Below are 19,536 nucleotides of genomic sequence, written 5' to 3'. Positions count from 1 at the left end.
ATGGTGGATTTTGTTTAAATGCTGCTTGGAATCCGGTTCTGTCTCTCATCAAAAAACAGAGGGACAGAATTAGTGCTACCTCACCTGTTGATCAATAGTAACTATCGATATTTCTGATGTTGGTTATCTTTGTTTGTGTTGACACTTGTTCTGTGTGTGGTGGCTTCCTTGTTTCTCCTCTGTAAACCGAGGTATTAAATTTGCTTGCACATTTCTTCTTACTTGCATTTGTGCCTTGAGAATGGCAGGGTGTGCTCCTGTCGAGTTATTTGAACATTAACAAAATGAGTTAAAAAAAAAAAAGGTAATGCGACTGCTTGCGGTAGGCGGGAAATCCGGCATAAAGTTTCATTGTAGTCATATCATTCTACAGCTGATAGTTGTCCTTATTCGTAATTGAGAACAAATTTAATGTATAAAATTGGTGAATGCTTGTGAGGACGCTGCCCATTTATTTTCAACTTATTAAACTGAGCGCAAATGCAGTCGTACTTCATTTGAAGATGGAAAGGGAAATGCCGTGTGGCTAGGGCCTCGCGTCGGGTAGACCGTTATCCTGGCGTAAGTCTTTCGAGCTGACGCCACTTCGGCGGCTTGCGTGTCGATGAGGATGAAATGATGATTATAAGGTCAACACAACACCCAATTCCTGAGAGGAGAAAATCTCCGACCCAGCCGGGAATCGAACCCGGGCCGTTATGCATGGCATTCCGTCGCGCTGACCACTCCGTATTCAAATACAGAGATGTTTAAACAGACAAAATACGGCGCTCTGGTTGGCAACGCCTATATAATACAAAAATTGCCTCGCGCAGTTGTTAGATCGGTTACTGCTGCTAAAATTGCAGGTTATCAAAAGTTAAGCGAGTTTGAAAGTAGTGTTATAGTCGGCGCTCGAGCAAATGGATACAGCATCTCCGAGGTATTGATGAAGTGGCGATTTTCCCCTACGACCATTTCACGAGTGTACCGTGAATATCAGGAATCCTGTAAAACATGAAACCTCCGACATCGCTGCGGCAGGAAAAATATCCTGCAAGAATGGGACGAATGACAACTGAAGACAATCGTTCAAGGTGACAGAAGAGCAACTCTTCCGCTAATTTGCTTCAGATTTCAGTGCTGGGCCATCAAAAAGTGTCAGCGTGCAAACCATTCAAGAAAACATCATCGAAATGAGCATTCGGAACCTAAGACCCACTCGTGTACCCTTGATGACTGCACGACACAAAGGTTTTCGCCTCGCCTGCACCCGTCAACACCGACATTGGACTGTTGATGGCTTAAAACATGTTGTCTGGTCGGACTAGTCTCATTCCAAACTGTATCGAGCAGATAGACGTGTACGGGTGTGGAGATAACCCCATGAATCCATTGACCCTGCATGTCAGCAGGGGAATGTGCAAGCTGGTGGAGGCTCTGTAATGATGTGAGCTCAACTGGCTCTGAGCACTATGGGACTTAACTTCTGAGGTCATCAGTCCCCTAGAACTTAGAACTACTTAAACCTAACTAACCTCAGGAGATCACACACATCCATGCCCGAAGCAGGATTCGAACCTGCGACCGTAGCGGCCGCGCGGTTGCAGACTGTAGCACCTAGAACCGCTCGGCCACTCCTGCCGGCGATGGTGTGAGGCGTGTGCAGTTGGAGTGGTATGGGACCCCTGATACGTCAAGATACCAGTCTGACAGGTGACATGTACGTAAGAATCATAACTGGTCACCTCCAAAAATTGTTCAAATGTGTGTGAAATCTTATGGAACTTAACTGCTAAGGTCATCAGTCCCTAAGCTTACACACTACTTAACCTAAATTATCCTAAGGACAAACACACACACCCATGCCCGAGGGAGGACTCGAACCTCCGCCGGGACCAACCGCACAGTCCATGACTGCAGCGCCCTAGACCGCTCGGCTAATCCCACGCGGCTGATCACCTTCATCCATTCAGGTCCATTATGCATTCCGACCGACTTGGACAATTCCAGGAGGACAATGCGACACCTCAAACGTCCCGAATTGCTACAGAGTGGCTCCAGGAGCACTCTTCTGAGTTTAAAGACTTCCTCTGGCCACCAAATTCGCCAGTGATGAAATTTATTGAGCATATCTGGTATGTCTTGCAAGGTGCAGTTCAGAAGAGACCCCTACCCCGTCGTACCCTTACGAATTTATGGACAGCCCTGCAGGATTCATGGTGTCATTTCCCTCCAGCGCTACCGCAGACATTAGTCGAGTCCATGCCTCGTCGGGCTACGGCACTTCTGTGTGCTCGCGAGGGCTCTACATGATATTATGCAGATGTACCATTTTCTTTGGCTCTTCGGTGTAGCTATCCACTGTGCTCCTCAAGAGTAATGTACTGTCAACCGCACATCGTTTTCTTTTCCCGCTGTGCAACATAAACGGTAAATTTTACGTGATAAATTTATTGCTGACTTCCATTCGAGGTCAAAATGACTTAATTGGCCAGTACTCATGTCCTCAACGTTATTGAAGCTCCGTCTTGCTAAACATTGCAGGGGTTACAGTGTAATGTTGATGCATTAAGTTGTTCTAAAAGCGGTGCTGATATTCAAGACAATAAAAGCGGGTTAAAAGCTGTGAGCTATCTGGGGAAGTTAACCTTGCATTACTGAGCAACTGTTTCACCAGGTATCCAGTGTAGCTTACCAAATTCCCAACCGGACTAACATTAATTATAATCTTTTAATAGTCATCTTACGACAACCGGTGATATATATATAAAAAGAGAATTTAAATAGAAAGAAATAAATCAGTTTATATTTGGACATTTATTTTAACATTGATCATTGTTCCGTTAAAATTTCAGCATATTAAACTTGATTCATAACTAAACTGGTTCCTTATTTAGGATTGTGAAAATGTGAGTTTGTAATCTTACAGAACACATCAAATATTGAGCCAAGATTGGGAGACTGCATAGAACACCGCATTCATAAAATAACACACGAAGAACGTTGAAACATATGCAAGAGGAAATTAACCACAACCAAACGATTCAATTTTCACCCAAAGAAGTTACGTTCGTAGCGCAATCCTGTCTGTCATGAAATTACCACATACTGGTATACTAAATTCATACTAACTCTCTGTGAAATCTTCCCGAAAAAAATAGCTGAGGACTACTTTGATGATTACACCACATGCTTCACGTGGTCAACTTGGTTTACACAAAGAGTGTAACTCCACAATAATTTTGATAATTAAAATAAATTACATCGAAACGCAATTTACAAAAGAAAGCCCTCGGACTAGTTGTTATCGTCTTACTATTAACCTGATGGGTCAGACAACTGTATAAGCACGTGGTATTGGTCTCACAAAGTACACCCCACGTGGGTTGAACATAAAGAAAAGTTGCTATACTGAAAAATATTGTCAAGACGAGACGTTATAATCTCACGCACATTCACATTTAAGATTGATGATCTTAGTTAGAGTTACGGATCGTCAACACGTGTTTCCACTTTACTCCCAAAATAATGACAAACCAACAACCAGAAGATATTCTGAACTTCACACTCGAATTACACTGCGTTGCAATTTAAGATAACATTAGATATTTTAGATCTAAACCTGAAATAAAGGTGATTAAATTTTCAGTTAAGCTGAACTTAAGAAATCCATTGTCCTACGGACACAGATACAAACGGAAGTGACCAGAGAGGCAGCTTCCTATACCAACATGAGAAGGGACGGACAGAACCATACTAAGAATAGAAACCTCTTTGCTTTTAGAAAGCGTAGATACCTGTTCCGACGTTGGTGCTACTGTTCCCTAGCAGACAAGCTTGTCTGCTGCCATCAAGCATGCAACAAGAAATACATTGGCTCATTCATCCTTTCACACAGAAGGGAAGGGGGATGACAGTATCTTATCATGTACGGTATATAAAAGAAAGCAGATGTAGGTTCCATATGAGACTGTGTGACATGAATTACATATAAACTGTGTTTTAAAGTGCAGTAGTGCGACAGATCGTTCTTGTTTATGTGTAAAAGTAACACGTTCCACTGTCCAGTCTCCTCCCAGATAGTCAGAAACACCACAGTAAATTTAGAAGTGGAACGTATGCCGTAAATGACAACAGATTTAAGAAATTAACATGAAAGGAATCCAACAGAGACCTTTCAACAGTACGCTATAGTCGCTGTGCTCCTCGGCGCTGTTAGCGTTTGTCTCGGTTGCAACATAAACGTTCCCGTATAGGTGATGTATAAATTGCATAAGTGCTGGATATATTTTGGAATATTCGAAATTACAATCCTGCAACTTCGCAACAAAATCGCGCGGAATTTCCGATGTAAGTACCATAGCCACTTAACCTCAAATATTTATTTACTCTGGGGTTCAAAAAATGGCTCCGCCGTCGCCTGCGCGCGGTTGTGAATGGAGAGCAGAGACTGCGGGCGTTTGCGTGGCCGTGAGGCAGGTCGGTCGCCTCCGCTTGGCACCGTTCGCGCACTGGTGGAGGTCGCGGTCACAGAGGATTGGAAGACTTCGCGATCCGTGAGGCACCGCCGGCCAGTGTGTGTGCGGAAGCCGGCCGGAGCGGACGCTGCTGGCAACTCCGTGTGTCATCTCTAGCCGGGCAGGTAAGCCTACCAGCAGCCGGTCTTCTGCTAGCCGGAACATGTTACTGTCCTTACAAACGCGCGATATAAGTCCGTCTGTTTCATTTGAGGAGGTTAAGAAAATCGTTTGCTACAAATTTACTATCGTTGCGTTGTTCCACAGAATCGGCCATAACTGGCCGGATCTGGTCCGCCATTTGCTTAAATCCTGCTCGCGGAAGAAATTCGTGGGAGAGAGAGCGAGGCTCTGCCCGGTACATATTTTCGAACATTTCCGACGATGTCGGTTCGCCCCGCGTTTCCAGTTCATGACGCAGATAAGTGAAGGGCTTGCTTAGTCAGCGGATTTTCAGTGCCATTTCATCGCTGCTTAAGAACAATGAGAAACACCTTTACAGCCTGACAAGGAACCCCTTGAATGCGAGGTCGCAAGTTCAGTCTTTAGGAAGGCTCATTTGGAAGTTTTGTGTTAACAATTATGATGAAAAAAATAGATGCTAATGAATGTAGGTTAATCCATACAAAGAAGAAGTCAGCAACCAGCCACTATTAATACTGCTATTTATTTGGATAAATAGCGCTGTCACCGGTTTCGAACTGGCTAGTTCATCATCAGACGGTTGTTCACATGATTTCCAAGATACACTTTACATTATCGTCCGTTTTCGATTTTTATTCTTCCACTGTGGCGAAGTATTTTTTGTGTGTTGTTGCCCTACGGTAGAAAACAGTGTTAGAAGCGCCCTATGTGAAAATAACTAACCTCCAAGCGATGAAATACAGAGTAAATGCCGGCCGGTGTGGCCGAGCGGTTCTAGACGCTTCAGTCTGGAACCGCGCGACCACTACCGTTGCAGGTTCGAATCCTACTTCGGGCATGGATGTGTGTGATGTCCTTAGGTTAGTTAGGTTTCATTAGTTCTAAGTTCTAGGCGACTGATGACCTCAGAAGTTAAGTCGCATAGTGCTCAGAGCCATATGAACCATTTTTAAGTTCGGGGGGACTGATGACCTTAGAAGTTAACTCCCATAGTGCTCAGGGCCTTTTTTTGAACCCCAGAGTAAATAAATATGTGAGGTTAAGTGGCTATGGTTCTTACATCGAAAATTCCGCGCGATATTGTTGCGAAGTTGCAGGATTGTAATTTCGAATATTCCAAAATATATCCAGCACTTATGTAATTTATACATCACCATATTGTGCAAAGCACCACACATACACACACACACACACACACACACACACACACACACACACACACAACAAAAAGAATTTGCCACATGTGAAGTTATCACAAAGATTGCAGATTTACAGCTACAACAGTGTCAGAGACGTTCTCTCTCAGAGATATCACAATATACGGATTGCTTTGATTTCACAGTATGACTGTTTTTAAAGAAAAACATAACATAATGAAAATTAAAATACAAAGATAAACCTTACATTATGAGCATATAATATTACCTAAATAAACAGCAGTATTAATAGTGGCTGGTTGATATCTTCTTCTTTGTAAGAATTAACCTACATTAATTGTACACATATCTGTAATATTATATTCTCATAATGTAAGGTTTATCTTTGTGAAAATACCTGATTTAAAACAAAATACCTGGGGAGTACGCAATACACAGTAGTTCAACAAATTCTAACTTTTGGCCAGTGGTTTGTATGAAAATGTGAATCTCCGACTAAATCGACTGCGCTGATCATGAATCAGAATCCTGTTGCTCTACAGCAAGTAAGATTTTTGCACCGTTATCATCATATCATCATCATGATCATTATCATCGAAATATGTACCCAGTGAAATCGGATAGCAATAACAGGAAGACGGAGGCGTTATGGAGCAATAAGATGGTGGAAAAAAATAACGTCAGAGACATGTGAATGAGAAGAAGCAAATATGGTGATTTGGGACACTTACCAGGTGAAAGTATTACTTCCGTTTACACTTTTTCGAGAATGAAACCTTGATGTCCTTCGTTTGATGTGTCACTGTCATTCACCAGCAGTAGTCACACATTATGCTTATCTCAATGACCTTGATAACGACATTCCAGAGGCTTACGTTCTTGATGGAACCGTTCAGCATGTTCCTCCGATGTGTTACGCAATTTGTGCCGAAAATAGTCTAAGTATGATATTAGAGAACGTAGTTTTATGGCGACCTTGCATCCTAACTCTTTAAACGACTGTGGCAGGTCTTATACTGTTTCCTTTTAATCAGGCCGCTTATTCTGGCTGTGAAGACAATGCACAACATTTTTTAAACTTCTGCAAGCTTACTGTTCTATTTCCGTCACTGTACTTTCAAAGTGTTCAGCAGACAGCGACTTACATATATTGAGTCCAAGAAATGTCCCTTCTTTCAACTTTGCGGTCGATAGATTTTGGAATTGTCTGCACAGGGACTAGAAAAAATTTTCCGTTTTTTTCTAATGCTTTTGATGTGCAGTGGAGGCACAAAATGTGATCTAGATTAATCAAACGCTCATTTACAATGTGCTTCGATCTCACTGATAGGTTTTTCCCTCTTAGGCCATTCTCTCCTACTACAGATCTCGTGATATACTTTACTGTCCCATTCACAAATATAGGAAGCCACCTTAATGTGTCGTGTTTATTGGCCGAATAGAATTCCAATCACTTAGTCACAACACCCAAGCCACTGGTGTCCTTCACATTTCGAATGAGTGCTTTAATAGTACTGCATGTATCTTTTAAGTGTACGGACACGCAAGTGGAACCGATGTTAATTCGTTTCCAGTATGTACCATTACAAAAAAATGGTTCAAATGGCTCTGAGCACTATGGGACTCAACTGCTGAGGTCATCAGTCCCCTAGAACTACATAAACCTACCTAACCTAAGGACATCACAAACTATGATGACCTCAACCCACATGAAAAATAATTATCAAAATCTGAACTGTGAAGTCATCCAAAATTCTAGTTGGAAAACCAAACTCTTTGTTTTACTTCTCAATTGGTCACGATCCCACTTTGTTTATGAACTGAAAACTCTAATATTCACGAGAAACTGCTCTCAAATTAGCCTGAACCGACAAAATTGTGTATATATTCTCTGAAACTTCAATGACAAGACAATATCTGAAAGGAATTAGAAAAAGTGACAAAATTTCGTGAATCACACACAATACTGTTAATAATTTTATGACCACTGGGGGGGTTCACCATTCATCTACCGACTTTTGAGTATAACCAGTGTCTCTTAATACTACGACTCGTAGCAATACAGTATCAAAAACTTTTATTACTGGGTAAACAGTCCCTACGTGATTTGACAGCCAACATTTATAATACACGCTCACGTCAGGAAATGCACCAATACGGGCGTAGCAGCTTTTATGTTATTGGTCAGAACGCAAGCAATTATGGCGGTCGCCGTAACAGGCAGTTTTATAAAGACATCGGCAAGATGGTACCTACTAACTGGACAATACAGAGTATCGCGTAGCTCACAGTGTACATTCGTGGTTCGAAGAACACCAAGATGTGTGTAACGGACTCCCTGGCTACCAAATTTCCAGATCTAAGCGTAGTCGAGAATCTATGCAACCATCTCGTTTGGGCTGTTCACGCCATGGATCCTCAACTGAGAAACCTGGCATAGCTGGCCCCTGTCGGTGCCTTCCACAACCTCATTGACGCCCGTCCTACACGTCCGCAATGCAAAAGGCTTCCAACAGTTGGCCACATTAATGTGACTGGACCGTTATTACATCAACGACTCCCCCGAAAGAACGAAACAATAGTCATAAGCAAAAATTCTCCTCCAGTCAACAGGATATCACAATTTAAGACCATTTATAATTTTAAACAATGACATTCATACACCTCCACAACTTTCTCAGCAAATAAAAGAACGCAATCAACCATAATTTTAGAAAAAGCGCTATAATAAAACAATATGCTTAAAACTCATAACCAATAAATCCCTCACTATCGATTCATGGAAAATACTGCCGTGACATGAACTGCATTAAAACTCTACAACACAAATTTTTACATAGCACAACAACCATCAACTTTTACGAACACTGTTTACAAAAGATATGCGGTATTGCTCATGAACTGTCATATGTCCGAGCTCTGATTAAATACAGGAGACCAGCAAGACTGGAGCCATCACGCTCACGAACTCTTGAAACAATCATCTTGCCTTAGGCCTGAAACACTAGCTGATTTCTGGGTAATAACCAAGGCCACCCAGAACTTTGGCGTATCCAACGAGGTATATGTGGATTCACAACTCCCAACAGGCAACCTTAACAAAGCGATCACTCGACGCTAGCCGGCGCCATTGACGACACGGAGAGTTCGGAGTAAGATAAGATCGAAAATTGCATCCGAGACGGCGTGCTGTAGAAAGTCAGCCTCACTTTGGATGTCGTCAGGATTTAGAAGTTTGGAATATTGGCTTTCGATTACGGTATGAATTTGGACATGGTACACATTCCAGTCTGCATGGGAATAATTCTGGATATGTCAGGGTGGATAATGAGGAGTGAGACAGATTGGGTTTGGCACACAGCATGAGATCTGCAGAAGGACCTCAAGAGGTCGTGGGACACATAATGCCAGGACAAGTGTGGTCAGGGATATGGATATCGTGGCCATTGAGGATGTTGAAAAAATTGATGCGACCGCCGTTTTGCGGCGGGTCTGCCGGAGTGAAAGTTAAGGTTGGGTGTGATTATGTATGTGATAAAGGTTCAAACTACATGGGTTAAGAAATTGTAGTGGATTGAATGGTTAGGTTGGGTGTAGATAGGGGCAAGGAAAATGTATTTTAGGGGAGAGATGGCGCGGATGAAGGGATCAGTTGGATCATTGAGGAGCAGTTGGGGAGTAGAATGGGTGATTGGAGAAGGACGATGGCAACTCCACCATGGGCAACAGGATTGAGATTATCAGTACTTTGTAAGATGTAAGGAAGGAGACATGTATAAGGAATTGAGTAGTTGGATAAGGTTTTCGTTGAGAAAGAGGCCATCGATTTCATGTCGTCGGAGGGTCTGGATAAGACGATGTTCATCAGAGTGGAGGGAAATAATATTTTGGCATAGTATGTTGTATGTCTGCTGATCCATTTTCAATAAAACAATAATGTGTTTGAGAGGTTGTTATGGATAGAAAATGAACTGAGCTTCATTTTGGGAATGTCATGTAGGTGTTCATATGGAAGATGGTGTGGGTGGGTGGCAAGGTTCAAATGGCTCTGAGCACTATGCGACTTAACTACTGTGGTCATCAGTCCCCTAGAACTTAGAACTACTTAAACCTAACTAACCTAAGGACATCTCACACATCCATTCCCGAGGCAGGATTAGAACCTGCACCGAAACAGCCGCGTGGTTCCGGACTAAAGCGCCTAGAGCCGCTCGGCCACAGCAGCCGGCCGGGTGGCAAGGGTTATTTGTTGTAGGATGTGGGGTTTTCAAAAGGGTGTATAGTTTGCAGTATTAATTATTAATGTTACTGAGCGGATGTTGTCTTCAACGGTGGACGGAGGATGGAGAAAGTTGTTTGTGTGGTTTGGTGTAGTAATTGTGCGTATGTGGATGGTGAGTTCAGGCTTTTGAGTGTTTGTTCGAATAAGTGTGAATTTCTAAAGGTCCAAACTGCTGAGGTCATCTGTCCCTAGTCTTACACACTACTTACTTAAACTAACTTATGTTAAGAACAACACACACACCCATGCCCAAGGGAGGACTCGAACCTCCGGCGGGAAGAGCCGCGCAACCCGTGACATGGTGCCTCTAATCGCGCGGCCACTCCGCGTGGCCACTCCGCACGGCTCAGGGTTTTGAGAAGAGGGTTTGGATTTGCATTTGTGGGAATAAGTGATGTGAGACTGGTCGCTGGTTTTGCAGTTATGTGGGGAGTTAAGGTTTGGGCATTGTTTGTGAAGATGATTTTGCTTGTAGTGAGGACAGGCGGTTGGGTTCCTGCAATTTTCTTTTAGGTGGTCATTGTATTGGAGGCATCGCTGGCATTTGACGATTATGGAGATGATCGAAACGCTTCCACAGGAAGCTTCATCCGATAACTCAAGGTGCCATGTTTGATAAGTGTTTCTGTGTTGTCGAGTGATTCTGAGAATACTCATACTAAGAAGGAATTTGGAAATTTATGGTAAGTTCCTATGGGACTGAACTGCTGGGGTCATCCGTTAATCTAACGTAAACTAACTTACGCTAAGGGCAACACACACACACACCCATGCCCGAGGGAGGTCTCGAATCTCCGACGGGGGGAGCAGCGCGGACCGTGGCAACGTGCCCAATACCACGCGACTACCCTGCGTGGCTACTAAGAAGATAGATCCATTACCACTTTGAATTTGGGGCGCCTTGCGCATATTCATTCCTGGTTGCGAGTTGAGTTCACTCTCGATCTCTCGTCGGTGTACATTGAGTTATCCTTTTTGATGACTGCTGTGAATGTTGGGGGTCTTTCCATTGGTGAAATGAGGAACGAGCGGCAGTTGTGAAGTGGCCCTGCTCACACGCTGCCTGGTGCCGGCTGAGGTGTGCCAGTACTCTGTGCACTTACGGCCGCTGTGGGGACTCAGGCGCCTGTGTGGGTTGCTTTGCGAGAGCTGTTGCCCCGTGGAGCTGTTACTGCTGGTAGCCAAGTCGCTGGGTGTCTGTACCGTTCTTCTCTACTCATGTTGGTCGGTCTCTTGGCTATTTCTATCATCTCTCTAATCTTCCTCGTCAAGGTAAATGGTTGTTCCGCCAATCGCGGGCATCGCGGAGTACTATAGGTTTGCCGCTCTCGTCCTGGTGCTCCGCCACCGCTAACCCGATGTGTTGCCTTAGGCTGATGTATCTTTCATGTTCAGATAAACTTGTGCTAATCTGTTGCTTCGTCTCAACTACATATACTAGTCTGAGCCGTGGCGCTCGTTACTGGCGAGCCAGTCTCTTGGATGTCCATTATCGATCCTTCGATGTTTCTTATCTTTGCTTGCCTTGTTGTTTTCCACTTTTGCGGGGCGAGTGGCTACCTGCTGAGGTGCCGCGAGGTACGAGGTGGGAAGCAACCACGTATACGTGGAGTTGGTTGTACGCGGTCTGCCGGTTCAGCATGAAGGATATGTGTTGGCTGCCTGCCTGTCTGCTCTCCTGATTTTGCTCACCGTGCCTTGCGACCGCCTAGCTTGGGTTGCTTGCCTGGTGTATCCTACACGAGCCATACCGCACGTCCAGCAGAAGTTAAGCAGCCTTGTGTTTCTTTAAAGAAAAGAAGCACATGTATAAGACCTTTTGTAACCAATTTTGGTGGCCTCTTAAATGTGGCCTTCGCGTTTACACTGCCTTTGGGGAGAGCTAATTCTTTTAGATTTAAATAGTTGGGGTTCCCTGTCCTTTATAATATTTTGGGGGTTTTATTTCAATTTTCTCTTTGGGGTTCCTTCCTTGTGCTTGGTTAAATGTTTACTTGTATAGCGGGAAGTGACTCTTGGTTAAAACTCGGAGAGGGTGTTTGATGTTACTGCCGCTTCCGGCATTTGTCTTTTCCATTAAGTTTTGTCATCCCTTCGAGCTGCCTCGTGTCACTCCTCGCTAATTAATGCTGATTTATGTGTACTTAATTTTGAATTGGCCATTGGAATTAATATTTTGGAGCGCAGTATAGTACTAAGGCAACCTCATTGTATACCACCTTGCGCCCCGGTCTAGTACCTTAATTTTCAGTGGCACGAGTTAACTCCACTACCGGTCTTTCTGATGTGCTCCCTTCAAAATCTTGTCTTGTATAAGTTTGCCCCATATGTGTCTGGGAACACAGAGATGAGCTTTAGTGTGACTTCAGTGCTAGTCAGTTAATGGAATCTTCATTTTGGCTTGGCTTCCACTGAAGAGTTTGAGTGGAGCGTAGTGTGTTTGATTTGTTATTCATTTAATTACTGTAAGTTTGTTTATTTAATGGGGAGCAAGACATTTAAAGACTGTTGGTATTAACTCCCCTAGTTGCGGGGTGTTGCCATTTCGTTCCAAATGGCCTACTACTTATTCAATGGCAAGGCTGTTGATTAGTTGGTTACTGTGAGTACAAATTCACGCTATTTATTTGTTACCGAAATTGTTGAAGTGTCTGTGTCGTGATTCAATCACTAGCTACGTGTTGGAGCTATATTGGTATAAACCTTACATTGCCTCCTTAAAATTTGTTGCCAGCAGAAACCCTTAAGACAAATAAGTTTTGTCACTGCTTATATTAACCTTTACTGGGAACAATATTTCATGTAGTTAAATTTTGTCTTAAATGTGTATTTCTCTGATGTAATAAACGAGTGACAAAAGAAAAAAAAGCAAAGGGGCCTGGTCCTTCCCATTGTGTCCGGTTTGTAACACGTATCATTATTGCTCCCCATTAAATAAATAAACTTACAGTAATTAAGTGAGTAACAAATCAAACACACTACGCTCCACTCAAACTCTTCAGTGGAAGCCAAGCCAAAATGAAGATCGTTACGCAATCTGACGCAAAAGCTTGTTCTCTAAATTTTCTCAGTAATGTTTCACGAAAAGATTTTCCTCGGGGAAATCCCATCTGAGTCACCGAGCACTTCCGTAATACTCGAGTTTGAGCTAATCTACCTCTAACAAAGCTACCAGCATGCCTCCGAATTTCTTCGACGTCTTTCTTTAATCTGACCTATTAAGGATCCCAAACACTCGAACAGTACTCAAGAATTGTTCGCGTAAGTGTTATATATTGCGTCTCCTACATTATATACACTTTCCTAGAAATCCTCCATCCCCCAATAAACCGATGCCGACCATTTCGCCTTGGCTAGAAACTACCTTGAGGAAATATTCCTCTTTGAACGGATGAAAATATTCGTTATTTTTTCAAGTAAAATAAAAATTAATGCTAAACCTGATGAGATAATTTTATTTCTTACACTGTTGTCATCAAGAAATCCTTCTGTGTCCACACCGTCGCTCCCTGTGATCGCCGCAACAGGTGTAACGACCCGTAGTAGCCAGAACATTTGTCATCTGCTGGAAATCGCGAAGCCCTGCTATTGGACCTGTAACGAAATAGATTTGTATACGTCCTTTTGAATATATTTTCTGTCATCGTATGTCAGACAATCGAAAACTATTACAGTCTAACAAAATGGTGCAGTGTTAAAACAAATGCCATTTTCTTCACCCACGAAAATCGAGATAAAAGCCTGGGCCGAAATTAGACTTTTGAAGATATCGCAAAATCGCACCATCGCTGATAGAGAATGCAGTTCAGAAGGCCGGCATCAAATTCGTCTCAAAATCTTATCTACAGTGCTCTAGTTATGTTTTCTGCCAATTTGAGAAATATGCTTGGAGAAAAACGTATAAAATGTTGTGGTTACGTTTTTCGTAGTTACGTTTCCAGTCATCGGTCAATGGACCATACAGCAAAGCTCCCTGATGAAGGGGAGACCCTCCTCTATCCTCCTCTGTCTTCTACCAGGCTATGGTGGTCCTGTGGACCTCTTTGGCAGCTGCTGTTGTCCACTTTTCTGCTCGCTCGATGCCCTTTTCGTCCGATTTTGTGCACAAGTTGTAACAGGCTGGTCCGATCTCAGCTTGAGCACGTCAGTAATTTCCATAATGCCTGTTAGACCGTCACTGAAATTACATGTCGACTATTTTATCCCACTGTGAATAGTCTTCAGTGAGACCACTCACAAGAAAAATACACCTATCCATCCCGAAATGTTCACTCGATACTGATTATCATGTTGTCACTTGTACCTGCAACCATTAAGTTATTGCTGAAGTCTTCTACCCACCACAGTGTGTGGAGCTTCTTAGTTGAATGTATTTTTAAGGACGACTGGATGGTGTTAAGTGCTTATATTGTAGTATATTCAAGTAAGATTCAATGTCCTTGCTTCAATAATCGTTGTAGCAAGCATACGTTGATACTGGAAGCGCGTAATTGTGGCATTATGCAACCCCCTCTCCCCTACATTCTACCATACCTCTTAAACTTTTAAATCTCATTTGCCCTAACCGATAGATTGGTCATAGCTACGATGAACGCTGGACCTCTTCCCCACGCGATATTTGGCGTTTGCATAATCTCGACATACTGTCGGTTGTAACAGCGGCCAATATACTTAGAAACAACATGTTTTAGTCTTTTAGTCTACAGGTGCACAGTTCTGTCCTCAGACCATCCCCTGGCACGCAGTCGTCAGGCTCGCTTCGCTAGTAGGTATGTCAAATAGTATTTGTGTCAAATAGTATTCCACACATTTACGTGGGAAGCGTGTTCGACGAGTGCGTGTCAGGTGCGGATGAATTGAGGATGGCACTATGTACCGAAACAGGCAGCCTCTAGGTAAAATAAAAATTTCGACTATGGACTAAAACATATTACTTCTAATGTGGGATTTGGATGAAGGCAAACGTAAAAGGTATGGATAACCTAAATCTGCTGATAAGTCCAACCATGGACATCATTGCTCTCAGAAAAAAATCTTAGAGATAAACGTGAGAGCGCGCTTAGCAGTTTTGGGTATCTTCTTCGAAATTTCATGCTATTCCATGACAAGAAAAATTGATACCTATTTTGGCTTACATCTTCGCAGTTTTAGAGAAAAACTAATTTTTTACGAAATTGTTCACGTTTAAAGGTTGTGTGGAAGACTTCATGAGTAGTGACAAAATTCGTGTTTTCCTTTCTTTATCAGTTATGTTTATAATAATTCTGGCAGACAAAGGATAGGATACGTCTGGACGATATTCCCCTGGAACAGAGTACGGTGCAGCGGTGCAGACGTTTTCAGACGTGCTAATGATGTATTGAAAATGGCTCAAAGAACACTTATTGATGACGTTATGAGGGGTAGAATACTAGTGAGACTGGAGGCTAGTCAAACACAGCAGGTCGTAGCACAGGCCCTCCGTGTGCCACAAAGTGTGATCTCAAGATTATGGGCACGATTCCAGCAGACAGGAAACGTGTCCAGGTGCTACAGTGCGGCATGTCCACAGTGTACAACACCACAAGAAGACCGATATCTCACCATCAGTGCCCCCAGACGGCAACGGAGTACTGCAGGTAAATTTGCTCGGGACCTTACCGCAGCTACTGGAACAGTTGTCTCCAGACACACAGTCTACAGACGAGTAAACAGAGATGGTTTATTCGCCCGGAGACCTGCAAGGTCCATTCCACTGACCCCTGGTCACAGCAGAGCCCGCAAAGCCTGTTGTCAAGAACATAGTACATGGTGGTCCCAGGTTATGGTCACGGACGAGTCCAGGTATAGTCTGAACAATGATTCCCGCCGGGTTTTCATCTGGCGTGAAGCAGGAACCAGATACCAACCACTTAATATCCTTGAAAGGGACCTGTATGGAGGTTGTGGTTTGATGGTGTGGGGTGGAATTATGATTGGTGCACGTGCACCCCTGCATGTCTTTGACAGAGGAACTGTAACAGGTCAGGTGTATCGGGATGTCATTTTGCACCAGTATGTCCGCCTTTTCAGGGGTGCCGTGAGTCCCACCTTCCTCCTGATGGATGATAACGCGCGGCCCCACCGAGCTGCCATCGTGGAGGAGTACCTTGAAACAGAAGATATCAGGCGAATGGCCTGCCTGTTCTCCAGATCTGAACCCCACCAAGCACGTCTGGGATGCTCTCGGTCGACATCTTCAAACCCCTATGACACTTCACGAGCTCCGACAGGCACTGGTGCAGGCATGGGAGGCTATACCCCAGCAGCTGTTCTACTACGTGATCCAGAGTATGCCAACCCGTGTGCCAACGTGTGCATGGTGATCATATCTCATATTGATGTCGGGGTACATGTGCAGGAAACAGTGGCGTTTTGTAGCACATGTCTTTCGGGACGGTTTTCTCAACTTATCACCAATACCTTGGACGTACATATCCGTGTTGTGTGTGTTCCCTATGTGCCTATGCTATTAGCACCAGTTTTGTGTAGTGCAACGTTGTGTGGCACCACATTCTGCAATTATCCTTAATTTATGAGCATGAGTGTAGTTCGCTATGGAGCTCCGTCACCGTGTACGAAAATCAGCGAATTACGTGACCTGTGCGTAGACATGTAATGCCACATATCTCCACAAACCTACCATCAAGCTTTCGGATCTGTGATACGCAGAATCAGTTATATATTTCGTTCCAAAGACGGGCAGACAAGCTATTAAGCAGGTGGTCATAATGTATTGTGTCATCAGTGTATGTGTTCTGATGCTTACCAGTCATTGCCACTTGAAGGAAACGGAGTGCAGAAACCTAAATAGCTCTTTGTAAGATCACCAACGAAACATGTTCTCCTGAGACACAGGCGTATTGCTGTGATCTTCCTGAAAATTGACTGTGAACGCTTTCATCTACATCTACATCTACATACATACTCCGCAAGCCACCTGACGGTGTGTGGCGGATGGTACCTTGTGTACCTCTATCGGTTCTCGCTTCTATTCCAGTCTCGTATTGTTCGTGGAAAAAAGGATTGTCGGTATGCTTCTGTGTGGGCTCTAATCTCTCTGATTTTATCCTCATGGTCTCTTCGCGAGATATACGTAGAAGGGAGCAATATACTGCTTGACTCCTCAGTGAAGGTATGTTCTCGAAACTTCAACGAAAGCCCGTACCGAGCTACTGAGCGTCTCTCCTGCAGAGTCTTCCACTGGAGTTTATCCATCATCTCCGTAACGCTTTCGCGATTACTAAATGATCCTTTAACGAAGCGCGCTGCTCTCCGTTGCATCTTCTCTATCTCTTCTATCAACCCTATCTGGTACGGATCCCACACCAGTGAGCAGTATTCAAGCAGTGGGCGAACAAGCGTACTGTAACCTACTTCCTTTGTTTTCGGATTGCATTTGCTTAGGATTCTTCCAATGAATCTCAGTCTGGCATCTGCTTTACCGACGATCAACCTTATATGATTATTCCATTTTAAATCACTCCTAATGCGTACTGCCAGATAATTTATGGAATTAACTGCTTCCAGTTGCTGATCTGCTATATTGTAGCTAAATGATAAGGGATCTATCTTTCTATGTATTCGCAGCACATTACACTTGTCTACATTGAGATTCAATTGCCATTCCCTACGCCATGCGTCAATTCGCTGCAGATCCTCCTGCATTTCAGTACAATTTTCCATTGTTACAACCTCTCGATATACCACAGCATCATCCGCAAAAAGCCTCAGTGAACTCCCGATGTCATCCACAAGATCATTTATGTATACTGTGAATAGCAACGGTCCTACGACACTCCCCTGCGGCACACCTGAAATCACTCTTACTTCGGAAGACTTCTCTCCATTGAGTATGACGTGCTGCGTTCTGTTATCAAGGAACTCTTCAATCCAATCACACAATTAGTCTGGTAGTCCATATGCTCTTACTTTGTTCATTAAACGACTGTGGGGATCTGTATCGAACGCCTCGCGGAAGTCAAGAAACACTGCATCTACCTGGGAACCCGTGCCTATGGCCCTCTGAGCCTCGAGGACGAATAGCGCGAGCTGGGTTTCACACGATCGTCTTTTTCGAAACCCATGCTGATTCCTACAGAGTAGATTTCTAGTTTCCAGAAAAGTCATTATACTCGAACATAATATGTGTTCCAAAATTCTGCAACTGATCGACGTTAGAGATATAGGTCTATAGTTCTGCACATCTGTTCGACGTCCCTTCTTGGAAACGTGGATGACCTGTGCCCTTTTCCAATCCTTTGGAACGCTACGCTGTTCTAGAGACCGACGGTACACCGCTGCAAGTAGGGGTCAAGTTCCTTCGTGTACTCTGTGTAAAATCGAACTGGTATCCCATCAGGTCCAGCGGCCTTTCCTCTTTTGAGCAATTTTAATTGTTTCTCTATCCGTCTGTCGTCTATTTCGATATCTACCATTTTGTCATCTGTGCGACAATCTAGAGAAGGAACTACAGTGCAGTCTTCCTCTAACTACAGCAAATCGTCGAATGTCAGAATTCATTTCAAATTGTGGGATATTTGTAACGTGATAAAGAGAAAACAAAAAAATAACGAAAAATTGTTTAACAATTAAGAATTGAGTGTTCATAGAGCCACTACCGCTTAGAACCAGAGGTTTAACACCGCTTAAGTAACATCGTTTGCATAGCCTTCAGCAGAAAGGCTGGGGCTGCGAATCACCTGCCAGCTGGATTGGTGCCAGAGCCACGGGGGAGACCCAGAGTGCTAAATGCGGTTGTAAATAGCATGCCCTGCGTAGTCATGTGTTGTGGCGTGCACGTGCGTGGACGTGGTTACTAAAACGTTGCCCCCTTCATTAAGGAGGACTTGAATTCAGATATTCGCACTGTCATTTAGTTGTAGGGTTCCCTTAATTCCACTGTACTACTTCTTGCGTAGACTTTTTACTGTGATTTCCTTCCCAGTCCTTAAACTGTGAATGCTTTATCCCAACAGTATTCACGTCGACAAAGAATAAAGCTGCTTCATTTTTTCCTTCCTTCGGCATATGTACCGGGTGATCAAACAGTCAGTATAAATTTGAAAACTTAATAAACCACGGAATAATGTAGATAGAGAGGTAAAAATTGACACACATGCTTGGAATGACATGGGTTTTTATTCGAATAAAAAAAAAAAAAACAAAGTTCACAAAATGTCCGACAGATGACGCTGGACAGCAAAACGTGAGTGACTGCGCATGATAATCGTGTATAAAAGGAGCTGTAATGAGAGAGAGAATCAGATGCGCCAGCAGTCGCAGCATGTTGACGTTACCTGAAAAGGCGCTTTTAGTGAAGTTGTATTATCAGAATGAGGAATGTTCTAGTTCAGCGTTACGATCCTATCGCCATAGGAAGGGGATTCGAACGGGTAAAGGTCCGTTGACAAATACAGCTGTGGCGAGAATGATT

General features: G+C 43.5%; 1 protein-coding gene across 1 annotated transcript in view; it reads left to right on the top strand.

The window, feature by feature from the left end:
* The first annotated feature begins 4,511 nt into the window (after nucleotides 1–4,511).
* Nucleotides 4,512–19,536, top strand: part of LOC124711444 (UDP-glycosyltransferase UGT5-like) — a 151,782-nt gene continuing 136,757 nt past the window's right edge. Inside the window, exon 1 of the mRNA XM_047241522.1 lies at nucleotides 4,512–4,624. The gene's annotated coding sequence lies outside the window, so the exon portion shown is untranslated. The remainder of the gene's footprint in view (nucleotides 4,625–19,536) is intronic.

Source organism: Schistocerca piceifrons, chromosome 8 (genome assembly GCF_021461385.2).
Source record: "Schistocerca piceifrons isolate TAMUIC-IGC-003096 chromosome 8, iqSchPice1.1, whole genome shotgun sequence".
In the NCBI taxonomy this organism is placed as follows: Eukaryota; Metazoa; Arthropoda; class Insecta; order Orthoptera; family Acrididae; genus Schistocerca; species Schistocerca piceifrons.
This window is presented reverse-complemented; position numbering and strand designations above follow the sequence as displayed.